General features: G+C 43.4%; 1 long non-coding RNA gene across 1 annotated transcript; it reads right to left on the reverse strand.

The window, feature by feature from the left end:
- Positions 1-7,842: 7,842 nt before the first annotated feature.
- Positions 7,843-12,503, reverse strand: LOC135324169 (uncharacterized). Its single transcript, XR_010385521.1, has 3 exons — positions 12,296-12,503; positions 11,455-11,668; positions 7,843-8,319 (listed from the first exon to the last, which is right to left on the reverse strand). It is a non-coding gene; the product is annotated as an uncharacterized LOC135324169 (long non-coding RNA).
- Between the last annotated feature and the right edge of the window lie 11,311 nt (positions 12,504-23,814).

Genomic DNA, 23,814 nt, shown 5'->3' on the forward strand with positions numbered 1-23,814 from the left:
GAAAGATACTAAGAAAACTGTCTACCATGTGGCAATTCAGCATTTCCACCTCCCATCTCCAACAGGGCCAAGATGCCCAGAGGTGCTAAAATGGTGAGACTAGCCTCGGTTCTCCCAGTTAGAAGAGGTGTGCAGCCCCCATCGCTGTCTGATATCCTCAGCCTGCAAACACTGTCTTATTCTACAAAGGTGAGAAGTCCCATTGAATGCAAGACACTATTCACATGAAAGCTGTTTTCAAGACCGAAGCATAAACACCTGACCTTATCAATTGCTCCACACAGCCTGAACATCTTGACTTCAGTCAATTGGGAACAGAGATTTAACCGCTAGGGTAAAGGCTCCTGTGTTTAAATAGAGTATAGCATACTTCATAACTGTGATCAGGGACTTCAGGCATAGGAGGAAAAGTTAATAGAATATAGATAAACCAGTACAATAGGCAAGGAAGATACAGTATTAAGTCTAGAAAAGGAGTCTGGCTTCTGCAGGTTGGTGCTTTATTCCCGGGCCACCCGTCATCAGCAGACTTCTCAGTCTTCAGTTAGGAGACCAACCCCCATATACTGCTTAGGCAGAAAGAGATGCAGAAGAGTGGCATTCCCAGAAGTCAGGGAGCTCTAAGCTAAGCACAAAACACCAAGGTGAGGACCACAGCCTAAGAGCAATACCTCAAAAGTAGCTGGGTATCCGATCCCTTCACTTTGGATTCAGAGCCAGAAAATGAGCCTGGAACCTAAACCAGACTGGTCCTTTTCAGCAAACACGAGAAAAGACATGACTGGAGGCCCACTCCTGCTGCCAGTTTTCGCAGTGGTTTAATGCCCTTACTGTGGTGAACGTGGTTGAAATCCCACTCTGTCTATAGGAAGCAGGAATATGGACCCAGGTTTCCCTCCTCCTATTCCTGGCTTCATTTTCTATTTACTGCTACGAGCACCACGGCCTTCTGGTTACCTTGAGCAAGAGCCAGGCGAGTCGCAGAGACGGCGGCCCAGGCGCCGGGTGCCTGGCAGGCAGGGCAGCGGGGGACCCCGGCGAGCTGTGCTGCAGGGGGGCACAGCAGCGCTGGCCAGCTGCGTACACGCAGTGGCAGAAACACAAGCACCCTGGAGATTTTACTGGGAGAAAAAAGAGCAGAGGAAATTTGGCTTCTTCTCAAGTTAGGCAGCAGCCAAACAGGAGGCTGGAGGATCCAAATTTTGGACAGAGAAAATTAAAGTGTCAGTCTCTGTGGATGTAGCTACTAGTGCCTAGAAAGAGATTAATTTGAATCTGCATATCAGACCTATACCAGAACAAGAGGTACTCTCAGTGCAGAGTAACGTTTAGAGACTGCGCACAGTCAAAGAAATCTTAACAGACTGCAAACATTTTTTGAATTATATTTTAATTATACTGGTGATGCTACTGTAGGTATTAATGAAAATGCAAAGCATATGGTTTGGAGCAACAATAAAAAATGCAGTCTCATGAGTGAGGCAGGTCATACTCTATCAGAAAAAGTACAAATAAGGGTATTTTTGGAGAGTCGGAAAAAGCTGGGATATTTGACACTGAAAAAAAATTAGCTTGCCTTGAAAATGTGGTTGGGACAAAAGAGAGAAAATGTTTTACATATTTTATACTCTTTCTGTGAGCAGATTACAATACAGTGAACCTTTTAATAGTTTTAAGATAAACTAATCAAGTTATTTTTACATTTTGCACATGATGCTAATCATGTTTGTAGCTTTATGGTGCTGGGATACCCAGTACAATGACTTTTTTATTTCTAGAATTCAAGTAATGCTTTTATAAACTTGTCTCATGCTTATTTTTTTATAAAGCTGCACAGAAAGGTCAAAGAAAGGGTTTTCTTTTATATTATGACAGCCCCCAGTGGGTTAAAGAATAAAAGTGGTTTATAAATAAAAGTCTCTTTCATCTGTCCTTTGATCCCCCCCATAAGAAAACCTCCTTGCAAGTATTTTGCTTGACATAGCCATCATTTCATATTAGTTTCAAAATATCTGCAAAACAATGTCTTGATCTTTAGTTATGGGTAAGCTCTGCTGGGAATGGAGAAAGGGGTTCACTGTGCGGGGAGGCAAGGGACTACTTTCGTACACTACCTTTGTCTGTGGTTTTTGACTCCCTGACCCTCCATAAACCGGGCTGCTGATTAGACCCCATACATTTCAGGGAAGCTCCACGGCTGGGCCCAGCTAGAATTATCCCCCAAAGTTGTGTACTAACCACATTTCTTTTCCTGATCAGGCTTCCTACACATCTCTATGCCAAGAGCCGTGAAAACAGAAGTACTTCAGGTGAGCCCTGGCCGTTCGTGCCGGGGTGGTTTAGGGAGTTTCTACTGCAGCTGCCCTCCGTGCCTCTCGGGCGGGAGGAGAGGGAGGCACCTCTTGTCCTCGCCTCTGCCCCCGTGCTTCCCTGCTCCGTTTTTCATCTAGCCTGAAATCTGTGGGGGCAGAAGATGCCCCAGGGCAAACTGCCGTGGGTTGAGAAGGCGACCCACAGCCCCTTCCCGGCTCCAGTGGGGAGGTGTCCAGCCGGCCGGCCAGAGAGGGGGCCGCTGGCACTGGGCTTTGTGGGTCACTCGTGCATGGGGGCGCGAAGCGGGGCAGAGGCAGCTGCTTCAGCCTGCTCATTTCTGTGGGCTGAGGACAAGAGGGACCTTGAAATAAAAAAAAAAAAACGCTCCTCTAGAAATCTAACTGGGCTACCACAGGATAAATAATTACTCACACACTGAAATACATGAAAATAGAGATAAGATGGACCATCTTTCACTCTGTCAATAGATCAGTTTCATTTTTTAGTGTTTGATATTTTAATCTGCTTGTAGCTTGTTATTTATGCTGAAACTACGTGGGGTTTCTTTAGTCCCTTTTCTCATATAAAATTAATGTTTACAAATGTATCGTTAATTTTCATTTATTAGAAACAGTTTTCCTGCATAAAAGTAATTCCAGCTGATCATCAAAAACCTATTTTAAGAGACACAAAAATATATTGATTGTATGGCATTTCAATGGCAAGAAATATGTTTTTAATTATTGTTATTTTATTAACAGACAAGCACTATCTTATTAAATCTAAATTGGATGTGTACCGAGGAACACTAATGCAAACCATTCCAAAGACAAAAATTCAGTACATGTTGGTACATAATAAAGCCCTCACGTGCAACGGAGGTGTTTTACAACAAGATCTTTCAACTTTTGAACAGACCAACCTACAAGTATTTCACCATCTGAGTTCACGGTAAGGCTCCTAGCATAAAGTATATTGCTGAAAAGAGCTTGATTCATCCTCCTGTTGGTATCATACATTTGCGTAGCTCCATTAGCTTCTAGGGTACTACAGCTAATTTATAACAGTTCAAAACAAGAATCAGTCTGCAAAAGTCAAAACCATCAAGTTAAATGTTTTTCGTTCAGCTTGGGTAGACATAAACTATCAAACACGGACCCTGGAAATGCATTTCAATGCAATTAAACTCCTAAGTTCCCCAGAACGCTACTCATCTTTCCTTCCTTTCTCTCCCCTCCCCAGGCAGCTGCTCGGTCCCTGGGGGGACTCAGAGCAGCTGGGGATGGTTGTGGTCAGCATCACTGACCAAAGCTCGTCCTCTCTGCCCTGATTACATTTGAATGGAAAAAGGGGGTTCCAGTACACAGAAAATTCTTCTTCCTCTCCAATTTGTTTTTGGTCCAACAACATAATACGCCACTTGGAAGCAGCCCAAGCCTAATCCAGCTGTTTCTTCTGATACTCTCACACTGATAAGCAGATTCGCTAATCCCATCTTTCACCAAAATACCTAGCAAAGCTGCAATGCCCACATGTGTGTTGCAGGTTCCTTTGTTTTGAGCAGTAACAGTTGCGTTTTCAGTGCAAGTCTTCTATTGTTTCACTTACCTGGTTCCAGAAAAAAACAAGCTTAATTGGTTATTGTTTAATGATGGGAGGTTATTAGATCACCAATCTGAGCACAAATACTTCAACCCACAGCAGCAGTGGGTTTGTCCAAGACATACTGGAATACCAAAAAGGAATTTCCTGTATTTACTTGGAATAAACTATTTTCTGCAACAAGTATTAAGAATATGAACAGTGTTTAGAGTGAGCAGTTGAAGGCACATAGACACAACAAAGCTGATTTTTTTGTTCAAAAGGGAAGTTAATGACTTCCAGTTGTTCCGTATTTCACAACCAGCTCCTTCAAAACTCTTAGCTGGAAGTTCAACCCTTCTGATAGTGAGGTTTAAGATACCAATCTCAGAGCACTTGTGCAGTCTAGTGAGAAGATCTGTTAAATTCTCCTAGCTTCCTGCTGGCTGTGAGGATATAGATACTTCACTGGAAAGAAAAGTAATTGTACTTGGCTCGCAAGTCAGAGGATCGAGGGGTGCACTCCCAGGCCCCGCCGGCTTGTCATGAAGATGGCAGTGTACCCAGTGGTGAGGGCTGCTGTAGCGCAGAAAGGAGTGGGAGGCAGTGGCAGCCCTTCACGGCTCAGCAACCCCTCTCACTCACTCCCTTGGCAGCCTTTTCTCTTGCTACTTCGGAGGCTGGAAGACAGCCGGGCAGATACATTGGGTAGCACGTTTGCGAGCCTTGAGAAGGCTGGACAGGTGACAGCGCGTCCCTGCAGCTCCCGTGGCACAGCAGAATCAGCCCGCAGGCCAAATCTGATTCATGGATTAGAAACTTGGCAACACTGCATAATGCACTGGAAAAATCCCCAACTCCAGTCCACAGCCTACATTTCCCAAGATAGCTGGAGAATAGTTTGTTTTTTCTTTTTTCTTTGGGTATATTTTACAAAAAACGACTGTTAAACTAAATAAGCCAAATCATGATGATTTCATGCTTCAAAGCATCCTGGCGATATCAGTGAGAGCTTTTCCCAAGTTAAGGCCTGGAGGATTTGGCCTCAATGTAGAAGAAGGGGAGTGCAAAGTAATAAACCTTTCCAAATTGCCAGCTGACTAGCTAGAGCAGCACACTAAGCAGACTGTCTCCAGAGCTGCTTCTTTAAAGAATCCAGCTGGATAAGAATTTAGAGGAGATCCAATTGCTTGTATGGTGCTTGCGTACAATTGATTTTTCTATTTGTAAAATGAAAAATCATTCGGTAATTGATGACCACCAAGCGCACAGTTTAAAGAGGAGAAAATTATATGATCAACAGTGAGAAAACCAAGTCATTTCCGTGCTGCTGGCCTTCACACCATGCCAGAAAAATATGCCAGAGACAGATGACACTCTTAGGACACATCTGAATTCCCCCAAAATAGTGTGAGGAGCTATAACTTGAGAGGTTTTGGACTGCCTGCCTGAACTGAAGAAATTCAACTAAAGTTCTTTACAGAAGGTCTTCTACCAGTAATTACAAAGCATAGTTTAGCTATGGATGTTAAAACTGATAATGTTTCTAGGACTTTGCCTAAACCCCCCCCCCCCCCAACAACCTGCCTCCCAGACTTACAGTGTTCGGCTCTCATAAGTACAAGCATTTTCCAGTATCAAGAACACCATCAGCTAAGCAAAAAGAGGTTGTCAAAATTTTTTTGTATTTTTCTGTCCGGAGTGCAGTTTAGTCTCCAGAGTTTACCATGCCCAGAAGAGAAAAACGAAGGCACAGCAGATCAGGTTTGCACGTAAGTAAACGTATGCCTATCTGAATTTTTGAAACTACTGCTGTGTACAGGACTACTTCAATGAACAAGTGCTTACATTACCAGATTCCCCAGATGGGTTTACATGAAGATTAAGTGGCTACAACTGGGGCTATATAGGAAAACCTCTTCAGTGTATGTACTTTTGAAACATTTTCGTAACAGCTGGTTAAACAGATTGCTCTGTCATGCAGCGGCCCGTGTTACCCTGCTGAAACCCCACTCCGAACGGAGCAGCCCGCTGTCAGGCTCTGAGTGAGCAATGAAAGGAGCATAGTCCCACAGCTAAGGGAAACTAAAGAAATCCTGAATGGAAGGTGAAGCAGGTAAAGGACCCACCGAGGTTCAAGGTGTGAACCCCTAGAAGGCAAACAAGGCTATTTCAAGCCATGGGTCCTTCATTCTGCATGTTCAGACTCCCATTAGCTTAACGAAGCTTAACAAATCAGCACACCTCAGCTGAGCTACGGTAACCGACAGCTCCTGGGAAACGGGCAGGACAGCACACAAGCCGCCTCCTCCTCCTCCTCCTCCTCCTCCTCCTCGGTGAGTGCACTTGCAGGTGACAGTTGGCAGCAGAGAGGGAGGCAGGTGGCCCCTATCTTTACTGGCGATAATAGCTGTGCCAGGGCACATGACGTTTAATATTGTTGGTTCCAGGTAGGAGAAGGTAACTACGAAATTAATCCAGAAATCTGAGACGTACTGAAGTGAACTAGAGGAACATAACGTGTTCAAGCAGAAGCACAGAAAGTGAAAAACAAGGGCTTGAGGTCAAAGAGCCAGTCTTGCAATTCCAGGGGGCTGCCGCCCTGAAAAGGCACTAGCTTACGACTGGGAACTGGACTGACAATTCAAAGCAAAGCTCCGGGGAGTCCCAGACTTAGCTTTCGATAGAGCAACGGAAGAGCGTGATCAGAGGCCTTGGGCAGCTTTAGAAAGAATTGGTGCTGCTAAGCTAAAGCTAAACAAAGGCAGATGATAAGAGGGTGTCATGTAAAGGGCACGGGTGGGAGAGACGGGAGCCCGCTAAGATCACAATAATGCTGTGGCCATCATTGCATAATTGCTTGAGCAAAGAAAGAAGGGGTGTGATGATTACTTGGGACTGGGGTTTACACAGAAAAATTTATGACTAATATAGTTGTCTGAATTAGCAGCCTCAGAGCATGATGGCTCAAAACCATTCAAAGAACAACAGCGGCAAATCTTAAGAGAGAGCTTGAGAAACCGAAGGATTTAATTAAAGAGGCCCCAGTCCTGAAATACTGTGACAATACGCACAAAAGTAACTTGTCCGTGGACGCATCCCAGGAGAGTATTGGCACAATACTCTTTCAATAAGGCAGCTGAAGCTGGAGACAAGTGGCTAATGCCTCATGGCCACTAACAACAACCGAATGTAAATATGCTGAAAGAACGAAGGAGGCTTTGGCCTTAAGCCACGACAGTAAAAAAAAGTCTTTATTTATGGGAGGCCAGTGTTAGCTGAAACTCACCGTAAACCACGTACCGCTATTGCCAAGATAGCTCTGATAAATACCTCCTGGAGAATACAGAGATTGTTTCTTCAGCTACAAATGTATGTTTTACAAATTGAGTAAGCCTGGGTGAGATCTGGTGCTGCAGGCGAACTCCAGATCTTTTTAAAAAACTTCCAGACTTCCAGACATCGATCATGGGTGTGCCAAGCCTACTAAAAAAATAAAACCCTCTCTATTTGCAGGCAGAATGTGGACTCTGACTGCCAGTATCATTAATGAGTTGGAGCTAATGGGAAAGGTAATTAATGCTTTGGCACAAAGCTGCCAGGGCCATATTCTAGCCCCTGTTATGTTTCTGCAGAGAGGCCTGAATAGTAGATGCAAATTTTTAAAAAAACTAGGATGGAGAATCCTAAATGTATTAGAAACAGGTACATGAAAATCATTAAGGGATGAAAATCCCAACAGAATGGCCAGAGGTTGCTGAAAAATCAACTGTCACATTAAAGAAATTCAGTACCGTTGAGTAACTTTGTTTGTGCTAGCAATACAGCACAACCCCTCAGAAAACAACCCACACTGGTGGCAGAGAAAAATGAAGAAGCAAGCATAAATTTGCTTATTATTTTATTTATTTTTAATAATAATTGAAATATATTATTATTAATCCCCCAGCATAGCCTTTCTAGAAGTTGCTGCAACCAGACAGATTACCTTGCGCACCACATTCATTTTAACTAAATATGACATACGAGACACAGTAACATCTGACAACAGGCCACGCTGCAGTGGGTATTTCTGAAAGCAATTACTGAAATACAGATTTAGGCGTATCACAGCTAAATCCCAGTGCCTTCAAGCTTTCAAGGCTAATGGAAAAGTGTCAGAACATAGCACTGCCTGTAAAATAAAAGCCTGGGGGGTGAGACTCTGACCCTGTGCCGCGCAGGAGCGGTAGCGGTAGGGTCCTCGCAAGCGCCGTGCAGGGGCACGCGGAGGCGGCTGCGCTGCCCGGAGGCTCCCGCTGCTCCGTGCTGCTGGCTACAGCCCGGGGCCGGCAGCAGCACAGCGCCGGGCTCCCTGCTTCTCCGGGATCACGGACCAATGCCAAAGTCTGCGCTGGTATAAACATATACACTTTACCAGTGTGACTGCAAAACAACAAATACGAGCAAGCTGTAAAATACCAGAAAAATATTTTATGGCAGTTTTAGCTGCATCTACACCATAGTGTTTGCTGGGACAGAAAAGACGTTTAAAAACTTGCTGACCTTTACTCTACCAGCAGGTATGCCCCAAGCAGACACTCCCTAAGGGATACTTTTTGAAGATGTCAGTTAATTCTTTGTTAGCAAACCTCGTGACTTTTACCACTGCTGCTCCAAAAGTCCTGTCGTTACTCAAACATCTGTTTTCACGTTTAAAATGGACTTTTAGCCCTCACTCTGGAAAAGAGCTTGAAAACGTTAAGCCCAATGACAAGTATACAGATCACCGCACGCGTCATTTTTAAAAATTCTTCATTTGGGGACGGAAAGAGGTCTTGGGGTTTTGGTTTTTCTTAATGTCCAGAGCTGGCATTTCAGACTGCTCAACTAACAGAAGCCAGGAGCAAACTTCCTCTCAGCAGCAGGGGGAAAGTCGCAGGGCCAGCAAAGCCCGTCCCAAGCACCCCGGAAGGGAGGAGGAGACGGGGAGCGGCTCCGGCGGCTGGGCCCCGGGACCCCAGGACAGGCCTAGGGCCAGCTCCGCCGACGGTGGGGCGTGCTGGTCTCCCGCCCGCCGCGGGAAATTCGGTGGGCGCCCTGGGTCATGCCAGAGGCCGTCAGCAGGTCATGATCCGCGACCGGGACGCCGTCGCGCAAACAGGACAAGGAAATAGCTGTAATCAGTTCTTTTCTTAGCGTGTTTGAAGCCCCAGCGAGCACGACCTGCCCTTCTCAACCCCCCCGCCCCGGTAGCAGCAACGCGCTTCTGGGAAACCAGAAATAAGCCGGTAAAATCAGGGGTCACTTCTGAAAAAATGTTGCCTGTAAAATCAACCGTGGGTGAATGCATCTTCATAGAGCTAGATGCTCTCTCTCACTTGTTTTGTTCTTGTGAAAGTGAGGGAAAATAAGCATTTAAGGTATGAGGTTACTATTTGTTTTACTACTATGAAACTGCAAAATGTTTAGGCAAGATTTATTTCATGCTGAAAAATAAGCTTCAGTATTTTTTGTTTTGTTTTTGGAAGGGTCTGACGGTTTGAGCCTGCAGGAGATAAAGCAGACTGTTGCATTTCCTTTCTCTGGAGTCATTATTTCCTCTGTATTTATCTGACTACCTCTTCTTTAATATGCATTTTTTTCCTAGGGTATTAGCAATTTCATACGGTAAGCAATTAAAAATAATACAATGTGCATTCATTACACTAATAGATAAACATACAATCTTATTCTCTATTATGGGGCTCATCTGGAGAAAGTCAATTTTGAATTTTCTTCTATAAAGGGGTGTGGAGAATGGAGAGAGCATCTTTTATCCTTTCTTCCCTTCTGCACTTAGTTTATTCATAGGTATAGATTTAGACCTAAAATAAGATTGGGCATGGCTGTCATTCATGAACACGTGAATATCTGGCACTGAGACTAGCACACAAAACCAATTGCAAAATAGAGCAAGCTTTGTAAAAATCTCAGAAGTCTCCCTTGTCTCATATTAATAGTAGAGGCAAATGGACTTCTAGGCATCCACAGGAAACGACAATAAAATGAAAGTTAACAATTCTTGAACATTGCAAGTAAGCAAGAGGCTTGAGACTCCTTAAGCCCTGAACAGAGTGAGAGGAATGCCAAACTGCACTGCAGCAGAGCAGAAAGCAAACTGTGTGTACATGCTTGCACCTCAAATCCTCCTCACTACTGTGGTCAAGCAGGGATAGAAGAAACAGGAAAATATTAGAAGGAAATGAAAGCTTTCTTTGTATTTACAGTCGGCCAAATCTGTCTCTGGTGCAACTCAAGAACAGTGTGGAGTTTTGCTTCATTGCTACAGTTAATACATAAAATTCAGAAAAGGTTTTCATTAGCATTTCCCTTGGAAGAACTTATCCACTGGCAACGATCCAAAAGTTAAGGAAGATTTATACACTAGAGTCCCATTCTGTATTCCTTGGGTAGTATCCCAAATTCCCTCCACTTTCACCTCCAAGGAGTCATTAGCATTTATCAGGTAAATAATCTGTAAAAGGCAGATTATATCCCTATAAATCCGTTATAATTGCACTGATTTCAAAAGTGTTACCGGAGATTTATGCCGACGTAACTGAGCTCACAGTTGGTAAGCTTTCTAAGGAAGATTCTGAATGTTTCCTCAAGAGAAAACAGCCCTTTCTATGTGCTATTTTTTTCTATTCTAAACGTCCTCGCCTTCCATCATAATGAAATACTTTATATAAATACAACATGAGGTAATGACACTAACTGAGAAGGAAAATAAATTGACACTAGAATATCAATCTGAACTCCTCCCACCTGTTTTCTATTAACATAGACCACCATCTTAACATTATTTAGCATGGTATTTTTATTTAATTCAGACTATCTATTCCTTCCTTACCTTACCTTCCCAAAATGAATTAAGAAATCTTTCTTCTTAAGAACATTTTAAGAATAGGTATATAAGTTCCAGCCTGTATCTCCATGGATTCCTCAGACTAAACACTCTTAGGGAAAGTGCATTCATCTGCTACTTTCTGCTGCATATCCAGACAGTAATGCACACTTTCGGTGGCTGTGAACCCTCTGAAGTGTTAACTCAGCCTTCACTGAAACTAGACTGAAGCTTGTAATGCACTGAGAACACTGATCCGTAGTGGCTTGTAGGAGTCCGGGGTCCAGTCGTGGACCGAGGAGCCCACTGTGCTCCTCTTCTACTGATAACATCAAGTCCATTATTTCTTATATAAAACATACACAGATAATGTATTGTAACAACATAAATACCCTCAATTAATGAAGATTGCAAAAACATTTATTCAGCTCCTTGATACACAAGATCAAGTGATCCTAGACATCAGTCTCAGAAATGTTTTAAAAAGTTTTCTTTCATTTGTAGTGTTACCTTATCTAAGACTCTGTTTGCAAAGAGGCAAAGAATTAATGATCATTAGTGTATTTTTTGTGAGAATGAACATCATTGTATCTTTTGTGAGAGGAAGCGAAATCATGTAGTTTCTAATTTTTCTATAATTCACATTATATATATATATATTTATATATATATATATAAAAATAAAAACTCACATTTCAGAGGCATGTAAAAAATCCAGGCACACAGAGAATCCATGCTCCAGACAGAGAGCTCACGGGTGTAGGAAGTCTGCAGCACTACAGGAAGCATGAGTGGATGCTCTGTAGGAACTCTATTACTAGGGATTGCTCCTTGAACCTCAGATCACCAGCCTAACTTAAAGTGCCAAAGTAGTCAGAAGTGTCACTAAAGAAAAAGGCACAGCATCTGGGGAAAAATAAATGGTTGCAGAAGAAGGATGACAGAAGCAAAACCATTTGATTAGGTATGCTAAACATCTGCACAAAGAGATGGTTCCCAAGCCATTAGCAACAGATTATTACGTAAATATAGACCTTCTTTTCACCCAAACCAGTTAAAAAAATAGTTGACGAAAATGTTTCCTTCTTTGACACGCCTTTCTGCTAGCAATAACATATCTCAAGACAGGGAGTGGAGGGCATTGCGTGTTCTGGTACTGTTGGCCAGTCAGGGAGAAGACTGGTTACAACTCATATGATTGATGGATCTCAGGGGGCAGGTGCCACCTGGGGGAATAAGGGCAGATAGTCCCCATAGGATTATGAGAGGTAGTGTGATCGATGGTCTTAATAAGATGCCTGGTACCCAAGGCAGCCTCTATCCCTTTTTCTCACTTAGCAGCTGGTTTCCTGGTTAATATCTCCTTTAGGTTCAGCTCTACAGCACAGCGAGATGGGTTTGTGTGAATGTTCTCCTTTAAATTATCCCACAGTCAACCTAGAGTACCCTTCCTCACCATGTGTCTTTCCTCACCCACTCCCTGTAATAATTTTCCATCTTCTCTTGCAAACATAAACGTAATCTCTCACTTACTATGAAGTAATGCAAACGCTGGGCTCCCAGTGTCTGTTAATGGCTCCAGATGTTCTCCTGTTTGCACTGCAGGATGATATGGCATGAATGCTAAGTGTGGCTCGTTGTGCTCCTCTTCTCACACAGACCTCATTGCTCAAATTCCATCTTGGTTCCCACAGGAAAACCTTCTGAAAAAACTTTCTGAAAGGCTTTTCAGCTCCTTGCTAGCTCATCTTTAAAACCACTCAGTCTTTTTAAAAAGCATTGGATTCACATCCCAGACTGTTCACTTTTGAACTTGCAGATGCTATTAAGCAGACCCAGGATGTTGTTATTAGCTTGAAGTTTGCTACAGAGACTCTTTTCTGTGCAGGTGTCCCAGAGGAGCAGCTGAGGTGTGACAAAGAAGGAGCTTTGTGCTTTGGCTGCCATTCCTACCTCAAAGCTCATACAAGTGGAATTATTATTAAAAGTTATTAATGGATATTCAGTTACAGGATCATGATCTAGATGAAGAATAAGACCCATTTCAGTAGCAAAACATATGGTCATGAACCTGCACACACCTGCACAGTAACAAGAAGTACTGGTTTTAGGCTGACTCTAGCCCTGGTTTGGGAACACTAATCAATCTGTGTGAGTGATGCCATGAAGTCTGGATTTGCTTCATAGCACTTTCTAATTACCTATACTCTGTTTTTCTCCAGTTTGCTACAGTGCACCTCTCTCCTCCAACAATGAGGGACTTTTGGGCTGTGCAACATACTGGCTACTGCATGAGTCTGCTATAGTAGCAGTGGCACAGCAACAATTAAAAAACTCAAAAGTTTGTGAAGTAGATGCACGGGAATAGAGCATAGATGCACCCAGCAGTAACACATCTGGGGCATGGAGCTCTTTACTGCTGCTGCTATTAGCAGTTAGTGTTTACATTTCCATAGCCTGCCCTTCTGAGAGCTCTCAAAGCTTCACACAAAGTACGTGCACAAAGTGCCATGAAAATGCGGCTGCCTGTGCCCCGCTGGGAAGCGACCAACTAGAACAAAACAGAAAAGAGAATGGGAAAATTCATCTAAAATGCTTAGGACTATCAAAATGAAAACAACGTTCTTGGGTCTTTCTGACCATGCCCTGACTCCAGTGGACGTGATGCTGGCTGATAGCACTGGAAACCCACCAACAGACCAGCACTGCAGCTTCTAGAGGAGGCTGGTAAGGGTGTAAGGCAGCTGGGCTTGTGCTGGTGCAGCAGCTCTAGCTTTCATCTCGGAGTCTTCAACCCTGTAGTTAAAACCCATCATTTGTATCCTACTGAAACCAGATGGTGTCATTCCTGGCTTATTTTGCCTTCTCTCCCTGAGTGCTCATGATTTTGCTGGAGATATTCACACTTTTCAGGGACTGCTTGACTGATAACACTGCTCTGACACACTAAGTAATCATGAAAAATTTCCAAGACAACAGTGTTATCCTTGTTCTATGTATTTACATAAGTTTGTTGGTGATTTATTCCTGGCTAAATGCACTAGGTAATGCTTCCTGGAGGATCTGAAGGCACTGGTGGGTATTTGGTTTAGGTCCCTCATAATGAAACAAGGCAAATAACATTTGGAAGCTTCACCCTCTGGCAAGACTCATACAATCTGGTTTCACCTTGTTCAAGATGGGAAGCATGAGACTGTGAGAAACAAAATAGGCTTTGTGGGCTGACCTCAGGTATTCCTCACCTACCTGGGTCTCCATGTGGAGAGTAGGTTGAGCCAGAAATAGGTAAATATTCAGAAAGGTTTGTGTGCCTCCAAGCTTGTCTGTGCTCTGTGACCAAAAAGCACTAACTCTCCTTACTAACTTTGCCCTGCTTATAAGCCTGTTATTGCTTTGATCTACCCCTGAAACAGTTTGTTCTGAGCAAATGACACTGTTTTATGGCAGCAGCCGGGACACTCACTGGTCTTACTGGTCCTCAGAGACCAGACTTGCAAGTGCTGAAGGGGAGCCCAGCCTGCCAAAGCGCTCGCTGGGAGCCGCAGCAGGGCTCCGCAGCAGAGGGGCGTTATTTTGCCACAGACACCCACGGGAGAAGAAGGTGGCAACTGGCGGGCCAGAGGTAGCTAAGGTGCCCATAGAGACCTATATCCCAGAGAAATTCAGTTGATTGAAGAACAGTGAGGGCTTCAGTCTGTTTATTTTGAAGTTATCCATGTACAGAATATGCTTCAAGAGCATTTAAAATACTAACTAGTAATGCCTTGCCTCAGACTTTGCTCAGTTCCCTCTCTATTGCATTTCCACCTTTAGATAGGTTATTCCAATTCCTCTTCCATTATACAGTCAAGTAACAGCAAGTACCTCTAAATGAAAAGAGTGATTCAACAGGGTCATTACTGAGTAACCACATCTCTCCTAATACTGATATACTTCTTTAGTTGTGGTATTCCAGACAACCACATATTTAGCCAATGCCTAATGCTGCCCCTGCCAATAATAAATCTCTTCCTCTGGATTAGCAGGCATTTCTTCCTTGCTATTGAACAGTTTACTGAAAGCTTTTTCTACCATCTTCACAGCAGCTAATTAGAAGTGCGTTAAAAACTGCTCTCGTTCCAAGTCATTAATATGAGGTTACCTCTGGTTTCACCGAGTTGTTCAGACAAAATCTGCAGATCCCATACTGCTAATACACAGGGGAGATTCTCAAAGTCCTGGAAAGACTTATCTCAGTGATGACAGCTCAGATTAGAAATTCATGATCACAGGAGAGATTCAGTGGAAGACAGCAAATGCTACCGCTTTTGAAAACTGGAGTGCTATAGCTCCAACTGAAGTGGCAAGAAAACTTAGATATCTACTTTTCATAATTCATTATGAGGGATATTGGAATTTCCAGAGCTGGACAAGTAACTAATAATTTGTTTTTAAAAGTCTTTTTAATCACAGCCTTCTTTCTCACTGTTTAAAAATACTTGCTGAATAATTCTGTAAGGCAATTCTTCTCTCACAGGCTGTAAGCAAGCAATTGGATATGAACATTCAATATTTGAGACTCATTTTCCTAAGCAGCATTGTTTGTTTCTGTGCTCTCACCAGATAAACAGAACTTTTCCAATGAGCTTTCTTCTGCAGATACTCATAATCCTGAATTAGATATCTACTTTGTGCCTTGAGTCTACAATACTTGCTTAAATTGTGCTGTTCTGGCAAATAGCTTTGAAGGTACTTTTATTTGCTACAAGAGGCACTACAAATGGAAACAAGAGATATAAAACCATTTTAAACAATTGAAAAAATGTGAATAATTCCTCTTGGATCATCTTCACAGTATGTTTTCATAATATCATTTTAGTGAAAAGTAAGGGAAACTAGACTTGCAAAAACTCAAAAAATAAATTGGCCCTTTTGGACATACCAGAACAGTTTGATTCTGTCTTATGGTTTCCTGCAAGATAGTATATTTGGGAGCTTATAAAAAGTGCAATTAGCACTATCATTTTCAAGCCTTATTTTTTGGAAAGCTACAGAGATTGCTATCACTTGGCAAACCACCTCATAAAAAGGTGCCACACTGAAAAAAATATCTCCAGTGTTGCAGAAAATACTGCAAATAGCATATAATTTAAAAGAGTAATGAGGATGTCCAGCTTTGCTTGAGAATGACAGCTGCTTTCCTAAGGCATGAATCAGGGGATATCTCTCTGGAAATGTCCTCAAATTTTACTTCTGAAATATTTCTACCAAGCAGCAAGAATGTTTTCTTTACGATACCAAGGCTTGATACCTTTTTACCCATTGCTAGACTCTTTTTTGCATCATCTTGATTACAAACATAGAAAAGCACTGCTAGCCAGCTCGCCTCCAGATTTCCACATGTTTGAACTCTGGTGACTCTCTCTGTTAACAGCTCCATCTTCCACTCAGGGGATTTCCTTCATTTATTTCACTCTTGGCATCATGATTTGTTCACTCTTCCCTCAGAGCCAAGGAGTCCCAGGTCTTCTGCGTTTCATTTTAATCAAGTTCTGCTTAATGGGGATCAAAGAGCAGAGGCACCTGCACAGGCACCAGAGCCTCCTATCCAGGGTCTCATGTCAAAAATGATTATTCAAACTCCACTGTAAAGAGAAGCGCCTGCAACCACAATCCATGGCCACTCAAGCTGCAAATGTACAACCTGATTTAGAGGCAGAAGAATAGTTTCAGAGGATAATGTTTTTCCTCCACTATAGTGTGGAGATACATCTGTATGCCACTAGCACATAGCAACCTCACACCCAGTGTAAGGCATATTTCTCTTCCTGTGGGCAAAGCTTGCTATGTATTTGCAAATGCTCAATCCCTGTTTCGACAGCATTAATTTTTCCATATATTATAACGCTTAAACACTGTCATAATCGGCTTGATAACTCATCTTGCAGATAAACAGTAAAGGTGACAAGAGAACAAAATGTTGCCTCCCTGCCAAATAAAGTACATATTTTCTTACCTTTTACTGAACCAGACAAAAATCCCACATTCTACAGACATTCCTGCAGAGGCAGGTGCCTCACAGCTGAATACACATGCCGTGAAATGCTATTTCACACACAGAAGCTTTAAGTCCCCCCTCAGTCCCACTCTCCTCTACCCTTCCTGCCTTCTGCCAGGATAAAGTACCGCAAGTTTTCCCTTCCCCTTTCTCCAGTGTTCCGTCATGGAAATACATTTGCTTGTCATTTCTGCATAGCAGTAGAAGTGCAGAAGGAAAGATGGACAGGCCTTTGAAAACCGTTTGGTGCCTTCCCCACAATAGGTTTCCTACGCCGCGTTGTGCAACAGATACATATATATTCACACATACAGATATACATATAGGTGTAATTCGGTAAAACAGGAGACCATGAGCACTTCCTTACCTGGCAAGGGGCTCAACTGAGATGTTTAGTAACAGAGCTCATCCAGGCAGCCGTAATAGAGAGCAGAAGATTGCTCTTTGAGGCATTTCAGCAGACCCTGACCTGATCAACACTGAAGCAAGAAGTATAATTTGGCTATTATGCAAAGATTTGCCTCAGTTCTTAGATCACCTCTTGACCACTTGCTTCAGTGCTAATCTAAATGCATTTTTCATGTGTGGGTTTCCTGCCCTGCTTACAGGGAGACATATTATGCAGTATCTAAAAATAACTTGTGCCATAGCCCTCAATTTTTCAGCTGTCCCATAGGAGAACAGAAACAGGGTTACAAGATTCTGCCTCAAGTGAAAAGGATAATTGTGAGAAAGGCCGTAAGAGCTGCCAGTATCTCTTTCTAATAATTGGGCAAAGTGGGAAGAAGCTGCAGGCAAAACACTCTGCAAGTTCCATTAGGTGAATTAATAGAAAATGTCAGCAACTTTCGCGGTGAAGGGGTTATGTTTTTTTTCATTATGTCTTTACTGGAGCTAGTAGCATAGAAAATAGTTGCCATTCAACATGGTGTAATCTGGTGGTCTGTATTATATTGGTGGATCTGTCAAGGGGAAAGAAAAAAATGCCCTTGTTGCACTCCTCATCTATTTTCATAGACTCAGAGCCTTCTAGACCAGCAAAAGATTGATTTGTGCAACACAGACCAAGGATATTCACCTGTAATCCTCTGTGAAGCCGGTATCTTGAGGCTGAAATACAGTGCAATTTTTAGAATACCACACATTGTTGAATTAACAACTTTGAATCCCTTATGTGCCTGGATTAACAGTCCCAGCAGTTAACCACTTTCATGGATATCTCTGTGAATTTATCCAGCATCGGTCTCCCACCACTGAATCTTGTTTCGTCTTTGATGAAAGACCCCACTCCTATCAGAAAATTGTTTTTCTGTGTAGGTAGGTACGCATCAAGTGTTATAAGTCCCCTCTTACCCCTCTGTTTGATAAGCTAAGTAGATTTGCCCATGTTTTTTGCTGTAAGGCAGGCCTGCAAGAGCTTTGGGCACTCTTGTCGATCTTTTGTGGCCCCTTTCTAAATTTCCAGCACTGTCCTGAAATGTAGCTATCAGACCAGACAGAGTATTCCACAAACGGCCTCATTATATTTTTGTGTAGAAAAGTATCATCATCTTCACACCCCTGCTCAGTATCTCCATGCGCTTATATATCCCCTGTTCTCCCAGCAAAATATCACGGAGGGGTCCGGTGCTCCCCCACAAGCGCGGACACGGAGCCAGTGTTTTGCAGAGCAGAGCTCTCTGCCCCGCACGCCTGAGCTCCCGCCGTGGTTGCTAGACCCAAGACCTTGCCTCTCTAGAGGAACAATAGCACTGACCAGGCTGCAGTTTGTCCCTGGCATTCAGATGTAAATTGATAAATTTACATCTAATTTACATTTACTGAATTGCTGCTCTGCATGTCAGTATACTAAAGCTCATTAAAATAACTGGTATTATATTAAAGCAAAAAACTCTGGCCCTAGTCTCTGAAAACACAAGAGCAAACAAAAGCCCCAATCCTGCATACTTTTCCCTACAGAAAGATCTTCATCATTTTCCATAGCGCAATGTGAAGGTCCATGCAGTCCCAAAGGCAGAGCATTTGGGGAACCCAGGATTTGTGACCACAGTTTTACCTGGCAGTTTTGCCATTAAAATCAAAGAGACTTCCGACACAGGTAGAATTACCCACCTGGTTGTTTGTGATATCAAAGTCCACGGTGCTCACCCTAGGTAAGTACAGAAAAGCCAGGCCCTGATGGTTTTCGTAGCAGAGAAATCCCTTTTTTGTCAGTAGAACTGTTGTGTGCGAAGATCTGCCCATGCAAAGCCAATTCTGGGACTGAAACAGGAGTTGATAAACTAGATCAGAATATAAAGAGAAGAAATCCTCTCTTTGCAGTGCAGGGCCTTGTTTGTGACTGCAGGCTGACTCGGCCGGGGAGACAAAGGCCTGCGAAGGGGAATTGTCACTTAGACACATGTGGACCCACCACAAGGAGGAAATGCCATCAGGTCTGGGGTTCAAAGCCTAGTGAAGTGGGAAAAATATCAGACCCTGAATTAGACACTTGATATATTTCAACCTAAAAGCAGTAGAACTGATACGATTCTTTAATGACTTCTGCAATGCAGTGTGATAGGAGTTTCATGACAGTGCTATGATCGTTTTGCAGATCCTCCCAAGTGCCTTTCAGCAATTGAAAAATGTTTTCTTGTGCAGAGTAGACCTTGAAGTCCCATGTCCTATTTTGCCATGGGAGAGTGATCACAGTATATTTCGCTCAGAGGCCTGGTGGGGCATCAAAGGCCACAGAGGCAGCAGAGCCCCAGCAGTTACACTGCACAGCTGGGGAGGCATTGGGAGGGACACAACAGAACAGTACTGTATGAAAATAGCCACCATTTCAAAAGCATATGCTTCCATTACAAGAAAAGACACTTGTAAAGACTCTGTCACACAAGTCATAGAGACTGTGTTATGTGTAAAATCAAAAGGCCATCCCATACACAGCATCTTTTGAATAACAGAAAACTCTTTTCCAAAAGAAAACCCATGTCTAGCTGAATAACCCAAGGCCCTGAGTCTGTTTATATCTGTATAGGACTCTGCTCAACAGGACATCGAAAGGCTCTCACTGACAGCAGGGTTGTTTGGATCAGGCTCTAAATGAGAGTCTCCCAATCCAGGCTATTCCCAAACAGACTTGTCAGCATCCTGCCACTACATATTTCACTGTAGGAAATTCTTACAAGAATGGAATAACATACCACAGCTGCTACACAACATCTCTTTCCAGCTTTTACCAATTGCTGCAAAGAAAATTATTCTTTGCTGAAACAATTAGTGTAATCCCATTCTAAAATGAAAATTGCTGCCTATTCCTCTCAAACTTCACAGCCTGGGAATTTCCTTCTAGCACCAAAATTCTTGAAAATCCTTGGGCTCTGACAACACATTTCCTTTCACTATTCACACTTGTCAGTGCTTCAAGATAATGACCTGTGAAATCATTATTGTAGCATTCTGGGCATGTAAAAATGTTGACACCTACCCAGAAGGCGGTATATATGATATATAAATGTCACCTCCTTCCTACTTCCAAACCCATACTTCTATGTTTGTAGGTCAGCGACTCACAGAGGTCTCAGATATGATCAGGACCCCTTCGGGCTGGGTGCTGCAGGTGAGTACCTGAGAACTCTTTTCCTCAAGAGGATGCACACCAAATAGCCACAGCAAACACGGAGTCAGACTGGTTTGTAAAAAGTCAGGCATACCATCCCATCATCTAACTCCCGGAGGCCTACCCTGCTCCCCTTGCCTTTTCAGAGCAAATATCTGTGATGACTTCAGTAGGACCCTACCCACCAGTGGCCCCCAGCTTCCCCTGCGTCTCAACGGTTGAGTACAGCTCCAGGTCCAACCCCTCCCCAGATGATAAAGTTAATGCGGCAAAGCAGCCTCTGATACTGCTAACTACCACCTCGAGGCATCCCTGTTTCCATGCACTGGTGTGGCGAGGCACCTGTCAGGAAAGCGGGAGGGTGTTTATTATCGTAGAGTCCCTCAGACTCTGAAGGGCACTTGTCAAAACTGCAGAGAGAAGGGGAAAAAAGAACATGGTATTAGCTGTGCTACTACGGAAACAGATCAGTGACCAGTAACTGCCTGTTATTTCTCTCACCTCGCAGGTGCCCCTGTCAGTGTCCAGGCTCAGGCACCGACAGACATGACAGGCCAGAGGGGTGGTGTGTTCACAACCCCGGTGTCCCGCACACCGGCCCCCACGTACTACTGCCGGCAGGGAGCTTACCCCATGCACCAGGCCTGGGTGCTTCCAGGGGCCGGAGGCTCCTGCAGGTGCAGCTTGTGAGGATGCCCAGAGCAGACACTGCCCTCCCTTCCCCTCATAGTGTAGCTTCATCCTAGGGAAACACCCTGGCAAAGCTCAGGGACAGATGTCAACTTCTTAAAAACTCTTGAAGATGCTAGGGACAAGCAGTCCCCTGCTCTCCAGCAGAAACCCGCCAAGAGCAAACCAAACCTCCATGCTCTTCCCTCTGAAAAGAGGCACAGAGCATCTCAACAGGCCAATATCCCAGGCACACTGCCGATAAGAAGGCCAGCATCTCGGTAACATTACTCATGCATTTGCTGCACAGAAGTGAGTACCGCACACTACATGACCTTTCAGTCTCTCAAAGATATATCTCACAACCATCTTCCAGTTCCTTAAGGCACTAGTTAGACAGTATTTTTCCAAATGTTCTGGGAAATGCTTCACTATCCATGCCAATAGAAGATATGTAAAGTCATCAATGATAAAAGGATGAAAACTAACACCACCATTATCTGCATTAGCTGTACCACAAAAATTATTATGGAACCACAGAGAAAATGGTAACATAGTGAATTTTCCAGAGAAGTCTGCCACAACATTAAGAAACTCACAGCAATGGGACAACGTAGGCTACATCAACCTGACCTTGGAGCACAGCAGATAAGCAATACTTCCTAATGATGAACTCTGAAGCCAGGTGCAGGGCGCAAGTGATAAGACTGTCATTTGTGCCTATGCAATCGGAGAGTACCATACACGGAGAGCCATCATTAGCCTCTGAAGATTTAATGAATCACCCAGCAACAGCACTTCTGGAATAGTGGTACATTGCATGGAGCATGGCAGGAGCGCAGGGAAGGTGTCCCATCCACAATGCTCAGCATATTCTTTACAGGGAGTTGCCTTAGAGTGATGCCTTGGAGTAAAATAAGAGCCTACTCTTCATTCAGATGGATCTGAACTGATGAAGTGACATTGAGAGGTGTTTTCCATCAGCTTAACTCTCCTTGTGTGACAAGCTCAAAGAAAAAGGGACACAGAAGGAGGAGTAAGTGATAGAGCACTTGTGAGACTGAACACAACTGCTGAGGTCCAAATTCACTAGAACATTCTCCTGAAGCAGCTTTGCAGCTTGGGTTTTTTTAGTGGTTTTTTACTCATCCTTTCAAAATACTGGATACACAATAATCTATTTAATTAAAATAGTCCATTTTACCTGTGGTAAATCAGCCAGCCAACAGCCGGAGGTAAATCTGCTCACAGTGAATTTGCTGAGCGGTACTACTCCTGTCGAGGGAGGAACTAAATGGGCAGGAGGGGGAAGCTCTGCAGCAGCCGAAAGGTGGATCCTGCTCACATGATCCTGCTCAAATGATCTATTGCCACTGCGATGCAGACAACTGGGTCAATCGTGTTGCTGCCTTCAGCCTCCAGAGTCCCATTAAAATTAGTTGTTACTCTCCTGAGTCAACAAGGGATGTGTTATTGTTGGGAAAAAGATCCTCATATTGACCGAGGGGAGTACCCAACAATCCCTACTTACCTGGGACAGACAAGCTCAGATCCCAAAACTGTGTTCCCAGCCTGGCAGCTCACAGGAAAGCCCTGTCACGGGCCCTTCAGTTAGATGCATTTTTTTCACTTATTTTATAAAACATCGGTCATCTCTAAAAAGTCAGGAAGTTAAAATGTGTGCTATTCTATGTTGATAATACCTAAAGTTATTTTAGAATTATTTTTAAATAGAATATGCTTTTTAGAATTATTTTAAAAATACAATAGATGGCACTGTGCAAAAGGCCTGTATTTGGTAATCTCTCTCTCCCACTACCCTTCATACGAATGGCATGTTTCAAAGCCTCCGACTGCACTTGGACCTGTTCATTTAGACGCTGGGTTGGAAGCCTACTAACACGTACCAGACTACAGGAACATTAACTGTGAGCTGGGACAGTGTCCTCCTTCAAAGGGGGTCATGTATCAACTTCCAGCTTCCCATATTACCTCACTGTAGCTAAGATTAATAACCGTCCCTTTCAGAATTTAACCCCACCTCGCTGGCACGCCTGTGTCAGAGAACATACCGGATTTGGAAGTCTTCTGGGGCTTTTTTTTTTAAGATCATTTACCCTGTCAGTCTAGAGCAACCTAAATACTTTACCCTGTATTCTCGAGTTAGCATTTTGAAAATTTCCCCTTTTTGTGGCTATATATCTTGACCTTTGACATCTTCATATGGAAGAGAACAATGGGTGAAGAAGCAGTAATTTCTTAACTGCTTTAGGCAAAGGTCAGGCAGGGCAATAAGCTGAGAGTCAAGGTAACAATGCAGTGCAAGGTCCCACTGCGAGCGCTCTTTGTGTCAGTGAACTTGAGTCATACTTAGTGTGAACAGAGGAACTGGTAGCTATTTCAGGAATGTCAGCAATGTCCTCGTAAAGCAACTTTGATCTCCCTCCAATTTCCCAGGCTCATTCATTAGCCGAAAATGTGGAGGGTAAGATAGGCTCTCTCTTCTCCGAGACTGACTGCGTGCTACTTAAATAAATCACCTACTTTTTCTCCCTGTCTTTCTCATAATAAAACAATCCTTCACAGGTCCTCTTGTCATAGGATGAAACTTTTGACTCTGAGGAAATCTCTCTCTGATGCATGGGCTAAGAGGAATGCCTTTGAATTTCGAAACTGAGGGTCAGACTCTATAAACATACCACCCCAAAGCTGATCAGCCCTCATGTCCCCTCAAAGTAA

Source organism: Dromaius novaehollandiae, chromosome W, assembly GCF_036370855.1.
Source record: "Dromaius novaehollandiae isolate bDroNov1 chromosome W, bDroNov1.hap1, whole genome shotgun sequence".
NCBI classification, from domain to species: Eukaryota; Metazoa; Chordata; class Aves; order Casuariiformes; family Dromaiidae; genus Dromaius; species Dromaius novaehollandiae.